At 44.3% G+C, this 10,921-nt stretch overlaps 1 protein-coding gene across 6 annotated transcripts in view; it reads right to left on the reverse strand.

The window, feature by feature from the left end:
• SYTL5 (synaptotagmin like 5) overlaps window positions 1-8,040 on the reverse strand; it is a 235,682-nt gene extending 227,642 nt beyond the window's left edge. For 5 of the 6 annotated variants that reach the window (XM_033849443.2, XM_033849441.2, XM_033849444.1 and 2 more), the window contains exon 1: window positions 7,898-8,039. The gene's annotated coding sequence lies outside the window, so the exon portion shown is untranslated. Of the gene's footprint in view, window positions 1-7,897 lie in introns of all 6 variants that reach the window. The other variant, XM_073799051.1, reaches the window with a different exon arrangement.
• Window positions 8,041-10,921: the final 2,881 nt, after the last annotated feature.

Consider the following 10,921-nt stretch of genomic DNA (forward strand, 5'->3'; position numbering starts at 1 on the left):
CTGATATATACAAAATAATCTATATCACTTATAAATAAAGTATAAGGAATAATGATAAATGACCTTAATGAACCCATCACCCAATGCAAGACCTAGAACATCATGAATGCCAGTGCATCTACTGTATGTTCCTACCTCTCCCATCCCTGTCTCCCCATCAGAGGAAAGCACTAGCCTGAATTTGGGATTTACTTTGCTTTATAGTTTATCATGTATGTATGATTCTTCCCAAGGTATTGTTTATTATTGTTTGTTTTCGAGCTTCACAAAAATTATGCCCAACTGCATGAAGTTTTTGGTAACTTAGTTTTTCAGTATTTTGTTTCTAAGAGTCAGCTATGTTCTTGCATATAACAGTGGTTAGTTCATTTTTATTCTATTGTGAAATATCAAACTTTTTAATTTATCTATTTTCCCATCAATGAACAATTAAGGTATTCCAGTATTTCTGTATTATAAGCCATGTTGCTAAGGACATGCCTCAGGAGATTTCCTGGTTCACATGCAGAAGAATTTCTCTAGGGGTTATACCTAGAAATAAAATTGCTGGGTCAAAGAGTATATGTGTGCTCGACTTCACAAGACAGTGCCAAGTTTTATTTTCCAAAATGATTTCACCAAATGTGCACTCCCATCAACAAGGTACGTCAATTCCTATTGATCCGTGTACACAGCAGTACATGATACTATCAGTTTTCATAAGGTACTGTTGTCTTTGCACACTAAAGATAGTACACTGCTTCAACATGTAAGGGGCATAAAAGTGTCAGCAAGTGCCAAAGTTTTATCAGTACAGCTTAATTCAAGGTTATACAATGTCTTAACCTGAGTTCTCCCTGAAATGCAGAGCCTGAGACAAGGGTTTGCAGGCAAGTAATTTATTTGGGGAATTGATTTCAGAAAATAGAATTAGGGAATTTGGGAAATGGAACCAGAAAGAGAGAAAATCAATACAGGGGCATATTTTTGAGTTGGCCACAAACTGTAGGCAACTGGGGCCTTCATCTTGCTTAGACCCTCTGAGAACCTCTTAGAAGCCAACAATACTAAAATGCAGCTCCAAATTATCTAGCCAAGAATGGGAGAAAGGAGCGTTTATCCCTGGCTCCCAGCCCACATTAGTCAAGGAATGACTCATGGGCCTTTGACACCGTCACATTCCGTAATACCCATGTGGGTGCCAGGCGGTTCCAGCAGGCCTCTGTGTTGAAACGTCAAAGAAGGCTTGGCGTAGAAAGTGAAATATTCACTGTGAGGCTCAGGCAAGGTCCTGTCTGGTTACACCCACATGAAACTGGTTACTGGATCAATGGCTTGACTAAAAGGTAGGCTGAAAGGATGCAGAGTGAGGCACAAGATGTGCCCAATACACACAGCTAGTGAGTGGCAGAGATGGAATGCAAACACGTGTGTTTATCACAGTTCAAATATTAGGCATTTGGCACATAGTGCGTAAACGCTGTCCACTGCCTACCCAATAGCCATCACCACCTTTCTTCTCTGCTAAGAGAATACTAATATTTTCAGGAAGCATGCAAAGATCTCTGGAATGGAGCTGGCACAGTAGCTGCATGATGCCATCACGAGCCCAGATTCCTTCTACTTTTCTATTCTGACAACTTCACCGCTGACATACATCCAAGACATCACTCTAGGGTCCAAGCTGGCTCTAGCCATCATGCCTGCATTCCAGGCTAGCAGCTGGAGGAAACAGGAAGTATGAAAAGGGCCCTCCTCCCAGTCAAGCCAACTCTCTTTAGGCAGGCTTCCTAGAAGTCCCCACACAACGTAACAATTCTATCTCACTGGCACAACTCAGTCATAGGATCACACCCTGGTGCAAGAGATGCTGGGTCACAGAGAATGCTCACTGGATGGACTGCCCCCAGGAATAAAACTGCATTCTGTCCCCAAGGGAGAAGGCGAGAAAGGATACTGAGAGGCGATCAGAGGTCTCTGCCAAAGTACCCCTTTAATGTGGGGCAAGTTTTTAATCTATACTTCAGTCTTCCCATTTGTAAAGTGGAAATAAAAGTATTACCTCACAAAGTTGTTATGAGGACCAAATGAGATCATATCAATAAAACTGCACAGTTGCTGGTATGCAGAAAATGACTAATAAATGCTAGCTGGTATTAATTCACTTTGGCAAGTCATCATCGTCAGGCCTGGCACTGAGCAGTACAAGCTCAGATAACTGATCTTATCAGCGTCTCTGCATTTATCAGGCTTGAAGGTGCTGGATGCCGACTCACCTCTATAACGCTCAGAACTGTTTAAAGGCAGAGTGGCAGCTTAGTAATTTACAATGAGAAATATAACTTTCACGCAGGCCAGACAGCGTGACCAGGCTGTTCGCTCCCTGAAGGCAATGGACACGGAGAATCATAAGGTTGATTGCCGAGCATGAAATCAGGAGAAACAGAATTAGTTATACAATTCAACTATTTAATGGCATTAGGCTCAGACAGTCTATTGCATCCATCTCCACAACTGAGCTCATCTAACCTGGCGGGTCAGATGATCAAGCTGAAAATACCACAGGTAACAGTGCTGGGAGGTTTTACCAACTGTTGGCAAAATTCACCAGGAAAATGTGCGAAAACCCTGAGGGTAAACTCAAAACACTTATGGCATCAGCAAATTCATTCTGAATAGAGGCCCTACACACGTGGTATAACTTTGAAAAAGTCATAAGAAAAGGAAATGGTTTAACAAGACCCATTCTTCTGATAACAGCCCCAGAGCAAATGGGGGCAGCATGAAACCTTCTTTTATCTTTAAGATCTACGGATTACAAGTTGAGTCCATTTTTTTGCTTAAATGGAAATATTTTAGCTGCTTCATATAGAGATAATAGAGAACATTTATAAAAATTAAAAACAAAATGCTATAATTGAGCAAATAGAAAAATATAATGTATATATACACGTGTGCATAAAATCTCACATGTGACAAAGTACAAAGATAATTTTTTTATCTTCTAGGCTGAACATATGCCTTCTCTTGAAGCAGTTTTTCTGTAAATAGGGTACAATAAAAAGTAGGAGAGAAATGTGTTATAAAGGAAACAGTGTTAGGGACTTCCCTGGTGGCGCAGTGGTTACGAGTCCGCCTGCCAATGCAGGGGACACAGGTATGAGCCCTGGTCCGGGAAGATCCCACATGCTGCGGAGCACCTTAGCCCGTGCGCCACAACTACTGAGCCTGCGCTCTAGAGCCTGCGAGCCACAACTACTGAAGCCTGAGCGCCTTGAGCCCGTGCTCTGCAATGAGAAGCCCATGTACTGCAAAGAAGAGTAGCCCCCGCTCGCCAAGACCAGAGAAAGCCTGTGCACAGCAACGAAGACTGCAATGCAGCCAAACGTAAATAAATAAATAAATTTATTAAATAAATAAAGGAAACAGTGTTAAACTTTGGCATCAAAGTTGCTTTTGAGTCTTGGCTTCCCCTCTTGTAAGTAATGTGATCTGAACAAGTTATTTAATGTCTCTGAACTTTTTTTCCTCTGTGATAGACTGCAAAAAATAGCCCCTGTTGTTTACCCCCTCTACATCCATCTCTTTTGTCATATAACTTTGTAGGGCCCTCCCACTCTGACTCTGGGCCTAACCATGGGGCTTGCTTTGACTAACAGGATAAGGTGGAAGTGATAATATGACAGTCATGAGTCTAGGCCTCAAGAGCCCTGTGTATTTCCATTTGCTCTTCCTTGCACTTCTGCTGCTGCCCTGAGGACACGACTCAGGGTAGCCTGCTGGAGGATGAGAAACATGTGAAACTGAGTACAGGCACACCAGTTGCTCCATTCAAGGTTATTCTAGGAATATTACTCAGTCATAAAAAAGAATGAACTAATGCCATCTGCAGCAACATGGATGGACTTAGAGATATCGTACTAAGTGAAGTAAGCCAGACGGAGAAAGACAAATATAGATGATATCACTTATATGTGGAATCTAATAAAAAATGATACAACTGAACATATTTACAAAACAGAAATAGACTCACAGAACACAAATTTATGGTTACCAAAGGGGAAGGGGTAGGGAGGGATAACTTAGGAGTTCGGGATTAAAATATATACACTACTATATATAAAATAGATAACCAACAAGGACCTACTGTATAGCACAGGGAACTATACTCAATATCTTATAATAACCTATAATGGAAGAGAATGTAGGAAAAAGTACATATATATATATATATATATATATATATATATATATATATATATAAAACTGAAAAACCAGAGTTAGCCTACATCAGCCAATATCCAGGTAACCCTAAGACGTGTGAACAATCCCAGCTAAGGTCAGCAAAACAGTCTAGCTCACCCCCAGCTGACCTAGACACATGAGCTTATAATACACACTTACTGTCATACACTACTGAGATTCTGTGGTTGCTTGTTATGCAGCATTATTATGGCAGTAGATAACTGACACACACACATATCTGATATATTAGAGGTTACAATGGTTAAATGAGATACTATAGGTAGAGTGACCAGCACACCAAAGAAATATATAGCTATTTTGGGGATAGGTTTCTACTTTGTAAAATACAGTCATATTCTTGAAATTATACCCAGGTCACTAGCATAAGTTTTGGATGTTCCGAAACCATTTAGTCTCACATTTACAGACAGTCTGCTGTTTTACTCTCGCAACCGAAAGCCCACATGCAGCGACGAAGACCTAACGCAGCCAAAAATAAATAAATTTAAAACTCAATTAAAAAAAGAAAAGTCTAGGGGTCAGCCCATAAATCTGGATTTTAAAAAGCTCCCCGGGTGATTTTTAAAGTGCACCAGTTTGAGAACCACCGACAGTCTACTTCATTCCTTTGACTGGTGAGAAATCTACGGCATAGGATTCTGCAGTTGTTAAATCTCAATCTCTTGCTACTTGCTTAGCTGAGCTCCCATCAATCAGCATGTCCTCAAACCTGGTCCTTCTGTAAATATATCAGGACTCCTACTGGGAAAGAGTCAAGAATCCAAGCTGGCAGTGATATATGCTCTCTTCTTTTTCTGCATCAACTTAAACTTCTTCGTGTGCGCTAAGAATCATCTTAACCATTTTCTGCAGTACATCTTCCACAGTAAGGAATAGAGCAGGCTCCCAAAGAAAATCGGTCGCCCTAAATTGTCAGTATCTACTACTTCTTATGTTCGTCTTGCCCCTCCTCTTAAGTTGCTCTCCAAACTCCTAAGATCCAAATTAAAGACTCTGGGTTTGTGTAAGCCAGAATTTCAGGGCATTGGTGCGAAACCACTAATTTTTTTTTTATTATTATTGGTAAACCCCTTTCCGCTTGTCCCTGCGAAGTTGTGAAGCTCCCAAACTCAGTAGTCTACTCACAGCACAACTATTTGCTGAATGTTTACTCTGTTTCAGGAGCTGGAGGACCTGACCCACACTTACTATAATGCAAACCATACAAGCTGTATATATATATATTTTTCTATATATAGAAATATATTTTTCTCCCTGCAGTCTCTAAAAGTTAACACAATCTACAAAAGTCATTTAGCACCCTTAAAATACCATACCCTAGGGGGAAAATAATCCTGTTCTGAATGTGCTTTTGATTAATATTTAATGCTTTAGTTGGACCAATCGGTAATATAATCACTGATTAAAACAGAACCATTTTCTTTCATGAGAGTCCGGCAGAGTTGCCGTTAACTCTCAAAAGCCATCTATAAAGCCCCTCTCCCCAACCTCCTTCCCACTATACAAGCTAAAAAGCCAGATACTCACTTTCCTGGCCTCCCTTGCCACTAAGGACTGTTATGTGGCCCAGCTTTGGCCAATGAAATACAAGGGAAATTCTGTTGGGGAATTTGGGGGAAAGCTATTTCTTCTCTGATAAGAGCAAGTTGCATGAGGGAAATTATTCTACCCCTTTCTACTCCGTTTTCTGCCTTTGAACATGGGATAAGGATGTAAATGTCTGGAGCTGTTGGAGCCACATCTTGAAACCATGAGGGTAAGGCATTGACCCAGAACCCTGACACTGTTGGACCACTGAGCCAACTCCAGTGATCACCTGCTGTCACCCTTCTCTAATTTGTTAAAGCCACTTTCAGTTGACTTTTCTGTTACTTGCAGCAAAAAAAAAAAGTCACAATTAATACGTAAATGTTTTCCATATATGTCAAACTCTTATTTATTCACAACACAGTGCAGTCTGAGGATCCACACTCTGAGAATCATTGAATTCGAAGGATTATCTTCTAGGAGTGAAGAAAAAGCATGCCCAGGTGGTGGTCAAGGAATGGTAAACCCTATCTAAACTTCCAGATTCATGTATTCATTCATTCATTCAGACCCCCCACACACACCAATTTAATAGGCTCCAAGGATACACAGATATTACCCTGCCTTCCAAGAAATTTTGTTATCTTGAGCAAAACTGGTGTGCAAACCAAGAGTCACAAGATACAGAGGAGAAGAGTCACATTATCTGAAAGGTGGGAAACCTAACTCAGCTTGCGGGGCTCCCTCGGAAGAGCTTTGGGAAAAAAGGATCATCGCAGCTTCCACTTAACTCTAAAAAGTTACCCCTGTGAGCTAAATGTCTCAGGTTTTATTGATTTTCTTCCAAGGGGGGAGGGGGGATGAAGGTTCATTTCTATAATCACAGATTATAAACCAAATGATGATTCAGGAAAGAGCAATTTAGGAGGGGCCACCCAATCAACTGCCAGGAATGCTGCTCCCACCGTCTTTCTCTCTCCCCCAAAGCTAGAGAAAGACTTGGTCTGGTGAGGGGGCGAGGGGGCATATTACTTTCCTCCCATATCAGCAGGGTTGCTCGTCTAGAAGAATTGTGCCGTGAATTAAGACCACCTGTTAACACCGCATCCAACCAAACAGATGATAAAGCAATCAGCCGTCAACAGGAGCCACAAATGCACGCGTTCTAGGTTTTTCCTCTGCTACTTTTAAGCAATAAAGGACAGCAACAATTGGTACCTATTTAATAGTCACAGAAACACTTGCGCTTAATGGTAGAGAAAGGGGAAAGCACCCTCCCCGCTGTGATTTTTTTCTAAAGGCAATTAATGGAAGCATTCCCCCTCCCACGCCCCCGCCACCCTCAGCCACACGCACTGGCAGAGGAAAAGGAAAACTAACATGTAGCTTTGCATTCTTATAAATCCTTATAAAGAAAGAGTGCTCATTGATTTTCTTGCAAAGGAAATAACAGGTTTTGAAGCATCTCAGAAAATAAGACCGGCGGTAACCTCCTAAAATTTTCCTGGAATACAATACATTCAAAATAAAACATTCAAGAGAGTCCTTCAGTGAATTGTTTCAACATGATCGTGGCATTCACATTAATTGTGCCTCCGGAACACTGTGATTCGGTCAATGGTGCCGAGATTGATATGCAGCAACTGCGGTTACCTTACTGCTCTGGCACGTCCTGGGCTGGGGAGGCTTGTTCCAAGATCCCAACTCAGGCTACAGTAAAACATCTGCCACCTCGCCGAGAATGAGGAAACCGCCCTGGCAAGGGATTCCAGCTCACCCTTCCAGCTTTCTTGCCCTCCGCCCCCCAAACGCCACCTCGGAGAATCACCCAGGAAGAAAGTGGGGGAGGAGGGAGACACAAGAAACAAATAGAACATTCCTAGCCCCATAAACGCCGCATCCGGACATTTGAAGATACCCGGGAAATTAAGAATATGGCCCCAGAGTTTGGCTTGTTTGGGGTCTGGGCATGGATTTGATCTTCTCTGTTGGCGTTTTAAAAATCGAACTTTCAGTCTCCAACGGAGAGAACCAGAGGGTGGAAGCAAAGGCAGACCGAGACACAGACTGGGAGACCCCCCCCCTCCCCCCGAGTCACCCAAGCATCCAAAGACGAGAAACTTACCTGACCGTCACCTAGACGGAAAGGCGGCTCGTCCAGCCTCAATAGGGGGCCGGGATTCAGGGGTGAGTCGCTGAAGCTGGAGATGAACGCAGACCCCAGGCGGGAGGCGAAGTCCCGCTCCGAACCCGGGTGAGCCGAGTGACTCATGCGCTCGGCGCCCGCCTCTTGCGCCGCGCGCCCCTTGCGCCGCCCGCCCCCGGCAGGTACCTGGTCGGAGCGCTGGGAGGCGTCTCCAGCCGCCCTTAAGCACAGCGCCCTCTGCCCGACGCCCCTAGGCGGCAGCGCCAGAGCCCACCCAGCGGGAGCCGCGCCAGGCACAGCCCACCCCTCGAGACGACCGCTGGAGGACGAGCGCCTCCGTCGTGGGTCTCCCCTCTCCGCCGCCACCCCGGGACCCGCTGCCCCTGGGCTGCCCATCTGAGCTCAACACACCGCCCGTGTGCCATCTGGACACGGCATTGCCAAGGCCCTCCCCCAGGCGGTGCCGGCCGGCTCCGGGGACGCACCACCGGCCCGGCACGGCCCCCCTACCCTGCCCTGCCACCCTCGGTGTCCCCACTGTGGTGGCGCCAGAACCCACCCAGCCCAGAAACGAGCACAGCTGGCGCCTCAAGATCCCAGGTGTATCCTTTCCTTTAGGCCTCCCCTCTCCACGGGCCCTTATCTTGCCCCCAGGGCCGCCCATCCCACACACTTTCCACCTGCCGGCTGGATTTGGCAATGCCCAGACCCTCTCACAGGTGGTGTCTATGACTGGGGACCCCCTACTGCCCACCACAGCCAATGCTCAAATGACTCCCTTATGCTTAGAGTCCCCTGCCTTGCAGACGTGGCTATGAACCTCTACCCTCTCAGATCCTCCAGGGTCCTGGAAGAGCGCAGGGGGGATGATGGGACCCTGGTGCAAGGGGGCTCCCTCCTATTCTGACTTGGGGTGGGAAGAGCAGCTTAGGCCCTACCCAAGCTTTGTTGGGACAGTCAAGGTGCCACATGGTGCCAGGACTTATAGAAGTAATATTTCCGGCAAATATGGATTGGAAATTCTGCCTTGGGGCCTGGCATTTTTCTGGTAGAGGTAATCTTGCTCTGCTGGGTGGAGGGGGGCGATGAGACCACAGTCCTGCCTCCATCATATCAAAACTGGGAGGAAGAGCATGTAGAATAAGAATCCCATTAGTATCGGCAAGTGTGAGGGATTATAGAATTGAGAGAGAAAGAGACAAGAATGGGGAGAGAGTGGCACATTTTCCCAACTTAAGGACAGCATTTCAGCGGCCATACTTCCTACAACTCTGGTCAAGAATGGAACGTTGCTGCCCATTCAGAAAAGTGGGTAATCTCCCCCAACACACACCCCTTCTCATCATCCCACTGCTTTTTTTTTTTAACCACCATTATAAACCTACATCTCCTCCACAATGGGCAGAGACTATGACATTCATTTCAATGTTCCAATAACCCAGCACACAGCCTGACACTCAGTGGAAAACAAATTTTTACTGAAAGCTCAAAGGTCTAACATTCAGGACCTTCCCACCCCTGCCTTCCACCAACACCTCTATACTTTTCATCTTTTCCCAACTATTTCCTTTTACTTTTCTTCCTTATCTATACCTACTTTCCTGAATAATATCATCCCTCAGCTTCTCTATCTCTATTCTCTAAGTTTATAAGGTGCTGTTTCTTTTCCAACTTTATTTTTTCTCTTCTTCCAAAGTGTCCCCTACTCTGCAATCTCCCTTGCTATCTTATTTTCAAGGTTCATCTCAATGAATTGCTTTTTTGTTTTAAGCTATTAGGTACCTGGATCAAAATTCTTACCTATCATAAATCCTATATTCCCCTAGAATGTGTGCGTGTGTGTGTGTATCTAAGACAATGTCTCTTTTCATGCAAGATGATCAACCATAAGCATTACTAGAATCCTAACGTCATCCATTCAGTTCAACTCACAGCTACTATGCACCTACCATGTACTAGACATTGTGTTAGGTCCTGGGCTTACAGAGATGAATAAGGCAAAGTAACTAATGTCAAGAATGCCATACACTATACACCAAAGGGTGGGGGAAGGGAGAGCAGACAATAAATTCTCGGAGCAATGCTATAAGAGGGATGTGTACAAAGTGGTGTGGGCATGAGAAGGGAGCTCACAGCCCTCCATGGAGGAGGTGCGGTGGCCATGAAACATTTCACCAGAAGATAATTGAACTGAGCCTTGAAGAAAGACTAGGAGTTTTCCAAGAAAATGATGGGAGAAATACACAGAAGTTGAATAATTTACTTTGAATGCTTAATTTGTGCCTCCTTTCTCTTGTGATGGCATCTTCTTTAGGCAGATAATGTCCAAGACAGCTCCAGAGAGGAAAGAGTTCTCCTTCCTAATAGCTCCAGCAAAGCTCCAGGGATTGGCTCTGCTTGGGTCATGTGTCAATTCCTGAACAAATCACCATGGGCCAGGTAGGCAGTGTATTCTGATTGGCTACCCTGGGTCATGTGCCCATTCCTGTCAGTCTGTTTTGGAGAGGAACGTGATGGATAGATTGATAGCCTTACCTGACGAGGAATGTACAGTTTCTAAAGAAAAAGATGCTAGGAAAGATGTGGACAAAAATAACATGTCCTCTACATGTATACAATCATTGCCCTGAAAAATCTCTCATTTTGCAAAATAACACACTAATTAACAAGGCTTCTAGAAAAAAAAAGAGTTAGGGGCAGATCACTCAAAACTTATGCAACTTTATTAGCAGAGCACTAATAAAATAAAAAAATGAATATCTCAGACACACAGCTTGGTATGGCCAGAGGCTGCCTCAGGGGATATTAAAAGTGCAAGAAACCAAAAGAGAGGAAATTCTGACTTGATAGAGCTGAGACAGCGCACACGGAAGTGGAGCTTGAACACGTGAAGCTACCATTAGGGTAAGCACAGGAGGAAGTGCAATCTACCTGGAGCAAGAACCATGCAAGGCTTCCTTAGGGAGGAAGCCCTTGGTGCAAACTGTCACTTTTCATTTTCTT

The sequence above is a fragment of the Tursiops truncatus genome, chromosome X (genome assembly GCF_011762595.2).
Source record: "Tursiops truncatus isolate mTurTru1 chromosome X, mTurTru1.mat.Y, whole genome shotgun sequence".
NCBI lineage: Eukaryota > Metazoa > Chordata > Mammalia > Artiodactyla > Delphinidae > Tursiops > Tursiops truncatus.